This window comes from Mustela nivalis, assembly GCF_964662115.1.
Source record: "Mustela nivalis genome assembly, chromosome: 8".
Classification (NCBI taxonomy): Eukaryota; Metazoa; Chordata; class Mammalia; order Carnivora; family Mustelidae; genus Mustela; species Mustela nivalis.
In genome coordinates, this window is record NC_139027.1 from 16,502,171 (window position 1) to 16,516,345 (window position 14,175).

The window sequence follows — 14,175 nt, forward strand, 5'->3', positions numbered from 1 at the left end:
ATGGTATATTTCTTTGTAGCTTGGAGAGTAGGGTCCTTAAGAAGCTATTACATAAACCATGGATAGAAAATTTTGTCATTAAGATAGATCCTTGCTCAGCCAATGACAGATAGACTAGAGAATCAGTTATAGGGGCCTAGTGTCTTAGACCAAAATCTCAACTTCTGATTCCACATTTGTTTTTCTAAAACAAACAAAATCAGCCCAATACTCACCTGCCGTGGGTTACAAAACACGGTCCTGAATTTATAAGCAAGAGCAGGATGTTTCTTTTAAATATGCTTGTATAACATATGGAATCCTCATAAGGCAGAGCCCACATGAAGAAATGCTAATAATGATGATACCCACCAAACCTCCATAATGGCTGTGGAGTCCAGCCATTCCCTGAGCATAATTGCCTTCTATGGGAACTGAATCACAGTCTGTCAGGGGAGCCCTGACATTTCCCTTGTTATCTCATAATGCTAGCAGTTATGGAAGGGGACAGGGACATAGGTAGGTGTGGGGGATCCTCTGCCCATCTCCTCTGCTTAGTCACTCAACTCTGTGGCCATCCACATAAATTGTCACAGACCATTGTGAGAGAAAAATGGTTCTTGGGCAGAGTCTGTCAGCAGAAGGTTTGGCTGAGGGAGAGAGAGATAAAGAGTCTTCTCTTCCGGCATCGTATTTCTTCCTCTGCCTCAGTAATAGCAAGAAGAATACTGAAAATGACTGGCTGAGTAAATTGTTTTTGGAATAAATGTGTTCTCTCCCACAGCTCTTCTCCTCCGCCTTTTTGTTCTCTGGCTTGATCTCTCCCTCCTTGCCTCCTCCCATCCCTCTCCTAGCATGGACACCTCTCTTCTCTCTTTCAGGTAATATATATCTACTGACAAAGCTCTGGAAAAGAATATATATGTGTAATTTTTCTGCTAACATGCCAGTAGGTAGCATCAAGCTGTCTAAGTCATGAAATAGATAAAGCCAAGATCAGAAACAATGTTCATCTTCAGATTCACACATCCTAGCCAGCATGCAGGGATCACTTTCCTGCCACTGACCAGAGAGCTTGGCCTATTTCCTGAGGCTTTTCCACAAATATTAGTTTGAAGCCCCTTGGCTGTTAAAATATGATCCCATGCTGAAGAGATAGTTCAACTTTCAGGGTAGGTACATTTCACAGAATAAAGTTGTTAGCTTTGTTGCCACAGTGTGCTTTGTGCAGCCAAGCCATCTCCAGATTCTCACTTCTGGCCTGGGTTCTACTCAGGGAAAGCTTTCTCTGGATCTCTTTGAGTACCTTTGTAATCAGGCACACAGATCCCATAATCCAACCTTCTATGAAGCTAGTTCTCTCCAATTGTGGCTGAAATTAGTACTGAGACACATCTTTATCTGGAAGCTACTGTTATAAATTTCTTTTTCACCAGGGGAAAAAAAAATACAACTTAAAAAGTACAGTATCTGCCAAATGAATGAACAGAGTAGTCTGTACTACTTTCTGACACCAACAACAAATTCTTCAACTCTTCAGACACCAGCTAGGTTTCCTACAATTCAATTCAATTCTGATGTTACACACCTGGAGTCAGCATCAGATTCCTCAAGTTAAAGGGGCTCAATCCCATGGGAGTCCCCAACTGAAGATGCCAGTTATAAGTCCCAGGTGTTCTTCCCCGTTCTTCTGACTGGCCAGTTACAAGTTCAAGGAAGGGTTCCCAAATACTCTCCTCAGGTTTGATGATTTGAGAGAACAATTCACAAAACTCAGAAAAGCACTTTACTTAATATTATTGTTTATTATAAATAAGATAATTCCATATATAACAGTAAAATGGAAAAGATATACAGGGCATGCTATGGGGAGGCAGGTGACCAGAGCTTCCATGAACCATCCTCTCAGTACCTCAATGTGTTCACCAACCCAGAAACTCTCAGAACTCTGTCCTTTAGGAATTTTAATAGAGGTTTCGTTATGCAGGCATGACTGAGGAAATTATGGTCTATTGGTGATTGAATTTAACCTCTAGCCCCTCTCCCCACCTAGGGGTTTGGGGGTGGGCTGAAGTTTCCTCTAATTATGCCTTTGTCTTTCTGGTGACCAGAGCTCATCCTAAAGCTATATAAGGGTCCCAGCTACCAGTCGTCCCATGCTAATGGGACAAAAGACACTCTCACTATTCCAGATTTTCTAAGGTTTCAGGAGATGTGTACCAGAAATCAGATCTAGGGACAAAGATGACCAAATATATATTTCTTATTATGTCACAAGAAATACCTAGTTTATAAAGCAGGGTGTATGCCAAATTAATGAACACAAAAACACAATGACAGAGGATGGTATCTCACGTGTCCCCATTGCCTCTCCACCCACATATGCAATTATTCCTTAACGGACAGCCTCACCTGCCAATGAACTCAAGACCTCAGGACCTACCGCATGTAAGTTCTAGTTTTTAGGGAATTATCTCCAACCTCATTGTCCAGTATGATTAAAAGAGTTTGAACTTGATTTTCTATGGTATTCTGCAGGCTTCTATTACCTAAAGCTCTACTTACATATGTCTGTATGATTCGTTACCCCAGTTAAATCACAAGCTAACTGAGGCACAGTCTTTATGCAAACTTTTTCTCCTCCTATCCCCAGTGTGAAGGACAGTACATTTTTAGGCATAAAAAAGAAAAAAAAAACCCTTCAACAATCAATTGATAGGTTTATGAAATGATCATTACTTGGAATAATAATGGTAAGCATGATAAAATAATCTTCTTTAAAGGACATTGATAACTTGCCAGGAATTTTAATAGACACTATACATTTAACAATTAATTTATACAAAACACCTATGAAAGAGAAATAACATTTTCTACATAGAAGGAAACAGAAGTTTAGAGGAAATAAAGAAATTGTCTCAGGACCATGAATATAAGAGATTAAAAAAATATATTCTTGCCTACTAATCTCCAGAGTACTGGTCAAAGTGGGATTTTGAAGATATCATTAATAAGATTTTTCAATGATCAGTAGGGAAGATTGAATTTTCCCAACAAAACTGAGCTATCCTTTCAAAACTGGAGGGAAAGACGAACCATGAGAGACATGGACTCTGAGAAAGAAACTGAGGGTTTGAGAGGGGAGGGGCGAGGGGTTGGGATGAGCCTGGTGGTGGGTGCTTGACTTATTTCTCTCAGCATAATCTCCTCCAGTCCCATCCATGTTGATATAAAAATTGGGTATTCATCCTTTCTGATGGAGGCATAATTCTATATAGTATATATGGACCATATCTTCTTTATCCATTTGTCCATTGAAGGGTATCTTGGTTCTTTCCACAGTTAGTGACTGTGGCCATTGTTGCTATGAACATTGGGGTACAGATGGCCCTTCTTGTCACTACATCTGTATCTTTGGGATAAATGCACAGTAGTGCAATTGCAGGGTCACAGGGACTCTATTTTTTAATTTCTTAAGGAATCTCCACACTCTTTTCCCAAGAGGCTGCCCTAACTTACTTTCCCACCAATAAGAGGGTTCCCCTTTCTCCACATCCTCTCCAACATTTGTTATTTACTGTCTTGTTGCTTTTGGCCAAAAGTACCAAAAGCTTGCTGGGCTTTTTGGTGGTATCTCAATGTGGTTTTGATTTGAATCTCTCTGATGGCTAATGATGATGAACACTTTTTCTTGTGTCCATTATCTATTTGTATGTCTTCTTTGGAGAAGTGTCTCTTCATGTTTTCTGCCCATTTTTTGACATGATGATCTGTCTTGTGTGTGTTAAGTTTGAGGAGTTCTTTTTTTTTTTTTTTAAGATTTTATTTATTTGACAGAGAGATCACAAGTAGACAACAGAGGCGGGCAGAGAGAGCAGGGGAAGCAGGCTCCCTACTGAGCAGAGAGCCTTAATGAGGGGCTTGATCCCAGGACTCTGAGGTCATGACCTGAGCTGAAGGCAGAGGCTTAGCCCACTGAGCCACCCAGGTGCTCCTGAGGAGTTCTTTATAGATCTTGGATATCAGCCCTTTGTCTGTACTGTCATTTGCAAATATCTTCTCCCATTCTGTGGGTTGCCTCTTTGTTTTGTTGACTGTTTCCTTTGCTGTGCAGAAGCTTTTGATCTTTATGAAGTCCCAAAAATTCATTTTCACTTTTGTTTCCTTTGCCTTTGGAGATATATCTTGAAAGAAGTTGCTGTGGCTGATATCAAAGAGGTTACTGCCTATGTTCTCCTCTAGGATTCTGATGGATTCCTGTCTCACATTGAGGTCTTTTATCCATTTCGAGTTTATCTTTGTGTACAGTGTAAGAGAATGGTTGAGTTTCATTCTTCTACATATAGCTATCCAGTTTTCCCAGCACCAATTATTGAAGATACTGTCTTTTTTCCACTGTCTATTTTTTCCTGCTTTGTTGAAGATAATTTGACCATAGAGTTGAGGGTCCATATCTTGGCTCTCTACTCTGTTCCACTGGTCTATGTGTCTGTTTTCATGCCAGTATCATGCTGTTTTGGTGATCACAGCTTTGTAGTAAAGCTTGAAATCAGGTAATGTGATGCCATCAGTTTTATTTTTGTTTTTCAACATCTCCTTAGCAATTTAAGGTCTCTTCTGATTCCATACAAATTTTGGGATTATTTGCTCCAGCTCTTTGAAAAATACCGGTGGAATTTTGATCAGAATGGCATTAAAAGTATAGATTGCTCTAGGCAGTACAGACATTTTAACAATGTTTATTCTTCCGATCCAAGAGCATAGAATGGTCTTCTATCTTTTTGTGTCTTCTTCAATTTCTAGGTTGCTTAACTTATTGGCATATAACTGTTGATAATTTCTGATGATTGTTTCTATTTTCTTGGTGTTAGCCATGATCTCTCCCTTTTCATTTATAATTTTATTAATTTGGGTCCTCTTTCTTTTCTTTTGGATTAGTTTGGCCAATGGTTTATCAATCTTATTGATTCTTTCAAAAAAACAACAAATTAAGCCAAGCCCACACACAAGAAGGGAAATAATCAAGATTAGAGCAGAGATCAATGAGATAGAAACTAGAGATACAGTAGAACACAATAGCAAATTTAGAAATTATTTTTTTGAAAGAATTGATAAAGCAATTTTTTAAAAAAGAATTTGGATTAAGAATTTTCTCGGAGAAAACCAAGTGAATAAACATTTGCATTATAGGGTCCTAGAAGAAAAGGGAGATAAAGGTGTAGAAAATTTATTTGAAGAAATAGTAACTGAAAACTTTCCTAATCTAGGGAGGGAAGTAGACATCCAAGTTCTAGATGCATAGAAAGTTCCAAACAAGATGAACCCATACCATGGCATATAATAATTAAAATGTCAAGAAGAAAATCTTAAAGGCAACAAGAGAGTAACCTACAAAGGTAAAATTATAAGGTTATAATCTGATTTTTTCACCAGAAACTTTGCAAGCCAGATAGGAGAGGCATGATATATTCAAAGTGCTGAAAGGGAAAAAATTTACAACTAAGAATACCCTAACTGGAAAAGTTATAATTCAGATTTGAAGAAGAGATAAAGATTTTCTGAGACAAATAAAAGATAAAGGAGTTTATCACTGCTAAACCAACTTATAAGAAATGTTAAAGAAACTACTTTAAATGGAAAAAAATGGTCATAATTAGACATATGAAAAATATAAATGAAAAGATGCAAAATATAATAACATACAAAAATGTGGAAAAGAGAGTAAAAAAGGAGGAGAAGAGGAAAAAGAAAAGGAAAGAATCTATTTTTGTTTTTCTGGGTTCTTTGAAGAACATGTTTGAACTTAAATGTTGTTAAATTAATATGTACAGTTATTTACTAAAGATGTTATATATGAAACTCATGGTAACCACAAATCCAAAACCTATGATAGATACACAAAAAATAAAAAGAAAGCCAAACAAAACACTATATTCATTGACCACAAAGAAAGAGAGCAAGGGAAAAAAGGGAAAAAAAAGGATATCTGCAAAAATAACCAGAAAACAATTTTTTTTAATGTAGATAAGTACATACCTATCAATAATAACTTAAATCCAAATGGTCTAAATGCTCCAATCAAAAGGCATAGAGTGGTGGAATGAATTTAAAAAAAAAAAGAAAGAAAGAAAGAAAGACAAACCCATCTATGTGCTGCCCACAAGAGACTCATCACAGACCTAAAGATGCATACAGACTGAAAGTGAAAAGATAAGAAAACATTCATCATGCAGATGGAAGTAAAAATTTAAAAAGCCAGGGCAGACTACTTCTATCAGATGAAATAGAATTTTTTTTTTTTTTTAAGTAAGGGAGAACAACATAGGCATAGGGAGAGGAAGAAGCAGGATCCCCACTAAGCCGGGATCCCCAACACGCGGCTTGATCTGAGATCCCTGAGATCATGACCTGAGCCGAAGGCAGTCACTTAACCAACTGAGCCACCCAGGTACCCCCAAAATAGACTTTAAAGCAGACTGTAACAGGAGACAAAGAAGAGCATTACATAATGGTAAAAGGATCAATCCAATAAGAGGAAATAACAATTATAAATAGTTATACATCCAACACTGGAGTACCTAATATATAAATCAAATATTAACAAATTATAAAGTGAGAAATTGATGGCAATACAATAATAGTAGGGGATTTTAACACTCCACTTACATTAATGGATAGATCATCCAGACAGAAAATCAATAAGCAAGCAGTGTCTTTGAATAACACATTGGACAAGATGAACATAGCAGATATATACAAAACATGCCATCCAAAACCAACAGAATGCACATTCTTCTCAAATGCATGTGGAAGATTCTCCAGAATAGATCACACAGTAGGCCATAAAACAACCCTCAATAAATTTAAGAAGACTGAAATCATATCATGCATCTTTTCAAACTGCAAGAGTATGAAACTAAAAATAAATCACATCCCTATGACCCCGCAATTGCACTCATGGGTATTTACCCCAAAGATACAGATGTCGTGAAAAGAAGGGCCATCTGTACCCTAATGTTTATAGCAGCAATGGCCACGGTCACCAAACTATGGAAAGAACCAAGATGTCCTTCAATGGACGAATGGATAAGGAAGATGTGGTCCATATACACTACAGAGTATTATGCCTTCATCAGAAAGGATGAATACCCAACTTTTGTAGCAACATGGACTGGAAGAGATTATGCTGAGTGAAATAAGTCAAGCAGAGAGAGTCAATTATCATATGGTTTCACTTATTTGTGGAGCATAGCAAATAGCATGGAGGACATGGGGAGTTAGAGAGGAGAAGGGAGTTGGGGGAAATTGGAACGGGAGGTGAACCATGAGAGACTATGGACTCTGAAAAACAATCTGAGGGGTTTGAAGTGGCAGGGGGGTGGGAGGTTGGGGTAACAGGTGGTGGGTATTATAGAGGGCATGGATTTCATGGAGCACTGGGTATGGTGAAAAAATAATGAATACTGTTATGCTGAAAATAAATAAATTAATTAAAAAAATAAATCACAAGGGAAAAAAACACAAACACATAGAGACTAAACAACACGATACTAAACAATCACTAGATCAATGAAGCAATCAAAAAAGAAATTTAAAAATACATGAAAACAAATGAATATGAAAACACAATGGTCCAAAATCTCTGGAACACAGAAAAGCATTACTAAGAGTGTAGTATTTATCAATACAGGCTTACCTCAAGAAACAAGAAAAAATTCAAATAAACAATCAAACATTATGCTTAAAGGAATTAGAAAAAGAAAGCAAGGTGAGTGGAAGGAAGGGAATAATAAAGATCAGAGCAGAGATTCATGTCATAGAGACAAAATAGAAAAAAAAAATCAATGAAACCAAGAGCTAATTCTTTGAAAATGTAAACAAACTGGACAGATTCTTTGCCAGACTTATCAAGAAAAAAAGAGAAAGGACCCAAATTAGTGCAATCAGAAATGAGAGAGAAGTAACTACTGATAACACAGAAATACAAAGGACTGTAAGAGAATACTATGTCAACAAAATGGAAACCTAGGAAAAAACAGATAAATTTCTAAAAACACATTCTTACAAAACTGAACTAGAAATAAATAGAAAATCTGAACAGACAGATTAGAAGTAACAAAGTTGAATTGGTAATTAAAAAACTTCTAAAAAATAGAAGTCCAGGACCAGATGGAATCACAAGTAAATTCTACTAAACATTTAGAGAAGTTAATCTCTATCTTCTTCAAATTATTCCTAAACAGAAGAAGAAGAAAAGCTTCCAAATGCATTCTGAGACCAGTATTTCCCTGATGCTAAAACCAAATACACCACACAAAAAAAAGAACTACAGGCCGATCAATATTCCTGATGAACATATGCAAAAGTCCTCAACAACATATTGGCATATAACAATACACTAAAAATATTATTTACCATGATTAATTCCCAGGACACTAGGATGGTTCAATATTTGCAAATCAAGCAGTATCATATACCATATCAATAAAATGAAGGATAAAAATCTTATGATCAGGGCGCCTGGGTGGCTCAGTGGGTTAAAGCCTCTGCCTGCGGCTCAGGTCATGATCTTGGGGTCCTGGGATCGAGTCCTGCATCGGGCTCTCTCAGAGAGCCTGCTTCCTCCTTCTCTCTCTCTCTCTGCCTGCTTGTGATCTCTGTCTGTCAAATAAATAGATAAAATCTTTAAAAAAAAATCTTATGATCATCTAAACAGGTACAAAAAAAGCATATAATAAGATTCAACATCTACCCATGAAACAAAAACTCTCAAGAAAATTGGGTTAGAGAGAATATATCTCAACATAATAAAGGCCATATATGTAAAACCCACAGTTAAAATTATACTCACTGTTGAAAAACTGAGATCTTACCCTCTAAAGTCAGGAACAAGACAAAGATGTCCACTTTCATCACTTTTATTCAACATAGTACTGGAAGTCCTAACTACAGCAATCATACAAGAAAAAAAAAAGGGGGGGCATCCATATTGGTAAATAAGAAGTTAAATTGTCACTATTTGCAGATGACATAATACAATATATAGAAAATCCTAAAGATTCCACCAAAAACTTACAATAAGTAATTAGAAAATTCAGTAAAGCAGAATACAATATCATACCCAGAAATCAGTAGTGTTTCTATACATTAACAATGAAGTTGCAGAAAAAGAAATTAAAAACAAAACCAAAAACAACCCACCAATTAAAATTGTACCAAAAAAAATAATAATCTAGGAATAAACATAACCAAAGAGGTTAAAGACCTATACTCTGAGAACTATAAAATACTGATGAAAGAAATTAAGGATGACATAAATAAGTGTAAAGATATTAATATTGTCAAATGTCTGTATTACTCAAAGCTGTCTATTAAGTCAATACAATCTGTATCAAAATATCAACAATATTTTTCATAAAACTAGAAAAAGTAATACTAAAATTTGTACAGAACCCCAGAATACCTTGAATAGCCAAAGCAATCATGAGAAAGAAGAGTAGAGCTAAAGTTATCACAATTCCAGATTTCAAGATATACTACAAGGATTTGGTAATCAAAACAACACAGTACTGGCATAAAAACAGACACATATATCAGTGAAACAGAATAGAGAGCCCAGAAATAAACCCATGATTGATTTGTTGATTAATTAATTAAATAATGTCAATCTATGAGAAAGGAAGAAGAATATACAATGGGGAAAATACAATATTTTCAATAAATTTTGCTGGGAAAACATTCTAACACCATACACAAAATTAGACACAAAATAAATTAAAGACCTAAACATGACACCTGCAATCATAAAAATCCTAGAAGAGAACACAGGCAGTAATTCCTCTGATATTGGCTGCAGCAATATTTTTCTAGATACATCTCCTAAGGCAAGGGAAACAAGAGCAAAAATAAACTACTGGGACTACAACAAAATAAAAAGTCTCTGCACAGCAAAGGAAAGCATCAGCAAAACTAAAATACAGCCTACTGAATGAAAATTAATATTCGATAATGATGTATCTGATAAGGGGTTAATATCCAAAATATACAAACAGAACTTATACAACCTAATGCCAAAAAACCAAACAAACAAAAATGATCTGATTAAAACATGGACAGAGGACCTGAACACTTTCTCAGAAAAAATATACAGATTGCCAACAGAAACATGAAAAATTTGTCAACATAAGTAATAATCAGAAAAATGCAAATCAAAATCACAATGAGATATCAACTCAAACTGTTAGAATAGCTAAAATCAAGAGGACAAGAAACAAAAAGAATTGGTAAGGATGTGGAGGGAAAAGAACATTTTGTACTTGTTGATGGGAATGTAAACTGGTACAGCTTCTGTGGAAAACAGTTCCTCAAAATAGAAATGCCTTATTAAAAATAGAAATACTATATGATCCAATAATTTCACTACTGGGTATATACCCAGGGAAAATGAAAACACTAACTTGAAAAGATACATGAACACCTGCATTTATAGCAGCATTATTTATAATAGCCAAGACATGAAAGCAACCTAACTATCAATAGGTGCATGGATAAGAAAAATGTGGTGTACACACACACACACACACACACACACACACACGAATATTACACAGCCATGAAAAAGTGAAATTGTACCATTTGAGCCAATATGGATAGCCCCAGAGGGTGGTATGCTATAGGAAGTAAGTCAGACTGAGAAAGACAAACACCATATGATTCCATTTATAAATAGAATCTAAAAAACTTAATAAATAAAAAGCAGAATCAGAATTATAAATAGAGAGCAAACTGATGGTTGTCAGAGGGGAGGGGAGCAGCGGGTTGGACAAAATGGGTAAAGAGGATAGGGAGATATAAGCCTCCAGTTGCAGAATGAGTAAATCATGGGACCAAAATGCAGAGCATAAAAAATACAGTCAGTGATATTATAGTAGTGATGTAATGGAACACACGGTAACTGTACTTGGGGTGAACATAGCATAATTTATAAACTTATCAAATCACTATGTTGTACACCTGAAAGTTATGTAATATTGTGTATTCATACTATGAATGAATGAATGAAAGAATATCCTACTTCCTACTTTACACAGAAGAGTGATGTAATCAGAATTCAGTTTCCACAGCTTCCTTCCATCAAATCTACTCTCTATACCAGCATCTGATAAAAGAGATCACAATAAGCTTCTTTGTTTACTATATTAGAGATTTTATGTGTTATTCTATATTTGTGTGCATGATCTCAACCATTTTCTTTTTATTTAATGACAGTTACCAGTTATTCTCTCTTCTCTTTCTCTTAATTCATCAATTTTTGCTTCTCTAAAGAGTTGTTCTCTTCAGCATATAAGCATACTTTATCCTTAAAAGAAATAAATAAGATTCTTTCTCTTGAATACTTGTATCCCTTCAGCTACTCATTTCTCTGCTCTTCTTTGTCAAAATTCTTTGAAATAGTTGATTTGACTTAATGCCTCTTACCCTATTCTCTCTCAAACTCACTCCATTCAGGCATTCAGTTCCACCATTCTATAGAGAGTGTTATGGCAAAGATCACAAATCACCGCTATCTTGGTAAACTTGACTAACATTCATTTGGGCAAAGTTGATCCCTCTCTCCTTAAAAGACCCTCCGTTGGCTTCTAGAGTACTAAACTCTGCTGTTTTTACCTGTATCAGTGACTGCTTCTTTCATTCTTGACCCCTTGAAAGTAGATGACATCAAGGACCAGTGTGTGTCAGCCTGCACCCTTTTCTTCATGTGCTCCATGCAAACTTTAAGCATTCTCAGAATCTTATCAATTATTTCCATCCATACTCTTGTATGGTCTAAGCTGCCACCACCTGTTGCCTAGATTGCTACATCATTAACTTGCCCCTGTCTTCACCCTCACTTTCCCAGGACCTATCATCAATACAGTGGCCTCTGTGATCTTCTTAACAGTAAGTCACATTGTGTCACCCACTTATCACAATCCTCCAGTCATGTCCCACTTCACATCATAAAAGCCAAAACCCCTGACCATGGCCTACTGAACCCTCTAAGAACTTACCTGGTTCTCTTCCTCTGAATTCATTTCTGCTACACTCCTCCCCAGCCCACTCCAGCCACACTTTCCTGAGAAGGCCAGTACTTTCTTGCCTGAGTATATTATAGATTGATCATGGAGCAAGATTCCTCACCTCCTACAGATTTTTACTCAAAAGTCATCCTGTCACTGATGCTGAACACATTTTTGAAAATTGAAAATTAAAACGAAACTCTCCTCTAAAACCTACCACCTAATTTACCCTGTTCATTAGCCTTCATAACATTTCTCACCTTCCAATGTAATACATAGCTTGCTGAATTATTATATTTTCTGTCTTCCCAGTGGTGTTTGCAATTGCTCCTACCAGCTGGAGAGACCTGAATGAAGACATCCCTTGCCAACTCTGTATCATTTAGTAGCTTGAAATTGGCCATTATAGGACTATTTACCACAGAAATCAGCAAATAGTACAAACCAGAGCTTGTAACTTACCAGCCCATCACTGGTCTTCCCTCTCTGGAGCATCAGTCTTTCCCACTATACTGGAGCAGGATTTTTATTTATTTTGTTTACTGCTATTTCCTCAGCACTGAGAATAATACCTGTACTTATCAGATGGTTTAAGAAATTAGTGAGTGAGTGAATAGAGAGTTGAATATGATTTTTTTGCATTCAATAAGTAACTATACTAAATCATATTACAAGGCTTTACAAAGTTAAAAAGAGGTATGGATTTCTAGGATAAACCCAACACTGCAATGATGAATTTTCTGATATGCATAAATATTTTACTTTTTAATATGTTGGTTAAGAAAATTTTATCTATAATTGTCAACATGATTATCCTGTTGGTTCCTTTCTTGTGATGCTTTTGTTGTGTTTTAGTGTCAAAGTTATGTTACACTATTATGTGAATTGGGGAGAATTATTTCCATTTCAATTTTCTGAAAAAGTTTATATAAGATTGGAATTATGTATTTCATGACTTGAATATTTGGTAGAATTAGCCTATAAAACCATCAGACTTTTCTTCAGGGAAAGATTTAATATAATTTTCTTAATGAGTTTAAGACTGTTGATATTTTCTGTTTCTTCTTAAATCTATTTTTGTTACTTATATTTTTCTAGGAATCCATTCCCTACAGATATTCTCTGAATTAATTAGCATATCATTATTTTAATCTGTGCCATATCTATGTTTAGGGACTATTTTTCATGACTAATATTGTTATTTAGGTTTTTCACTCTTCTTTATCTGGAAAACTAAATTGTCCATTTTTTTTGTCTATTCAAGGTACACATTTTGTCTTTTTCGATCCTTTCTCCATCATATCTTTGTCTTACTCTTTCCTTAATTTACCCCACTACCATTACTTTTAAAATGTTTTCCTTCTTAAAAGTATGCTTTCTTTATCTGGTAGGCAGAATTCTAAAAATGGCCCCTAGGTTCCACACCCTAACCCTCACAGCTTGTAAATGTGAGAAAATAGCACTCCTATATTTATATCATGTCATATGGTATGGTTGAATTTAAGATAGGGAGATTATCTGAATGGATATAATAAAACTCATAAGCCTTTCAAAAACAGAAAGTTTCTACAGCTGGTAGCAGAAGAGACTACAATCAGAAACTTGAGGAAAATTTGTTGTGCCACTTCTGGGATTAAAAATGCAGTTAAATGTGTCCATGTAATGGCAGTCTGAGATCTAACCACTTGTCTGAGAGTAAAAGTGCTGTAGGAAAATTCTAGGTCACTTTCCTACAGACAAGATGCTTGATCAGGAATTTCTCATTCCCACATATTCCTATTGGTACTTAAATAACCTTGGAAACACATATTGAGAATAGCAGAGGCTCCCTTCTTTCTAAATGACTTATTCCCAGGCCTTTTTGGGAGGGAGACATGAACTCAATTTTACTTAAGGCACTGTGTGATAGTCTTTTTTGATCCTAGCAGCTTGGACTATACCCTAACCATCACAATATAACTAAAAGTCACTCTCCTGATTTTCTTTTTTTTTTTTTTTAATTTTAATTACAGTTAACATACAGTGTTATATTAGTTTCAGATTCTCCTGATTTTCTATGTCCTTAAATCCTCTTTCAATTTTTTTTTTATCTCCTCTTCACTCAGTGCCTCTTTTTATTGTCATTCTGTATTGTCAG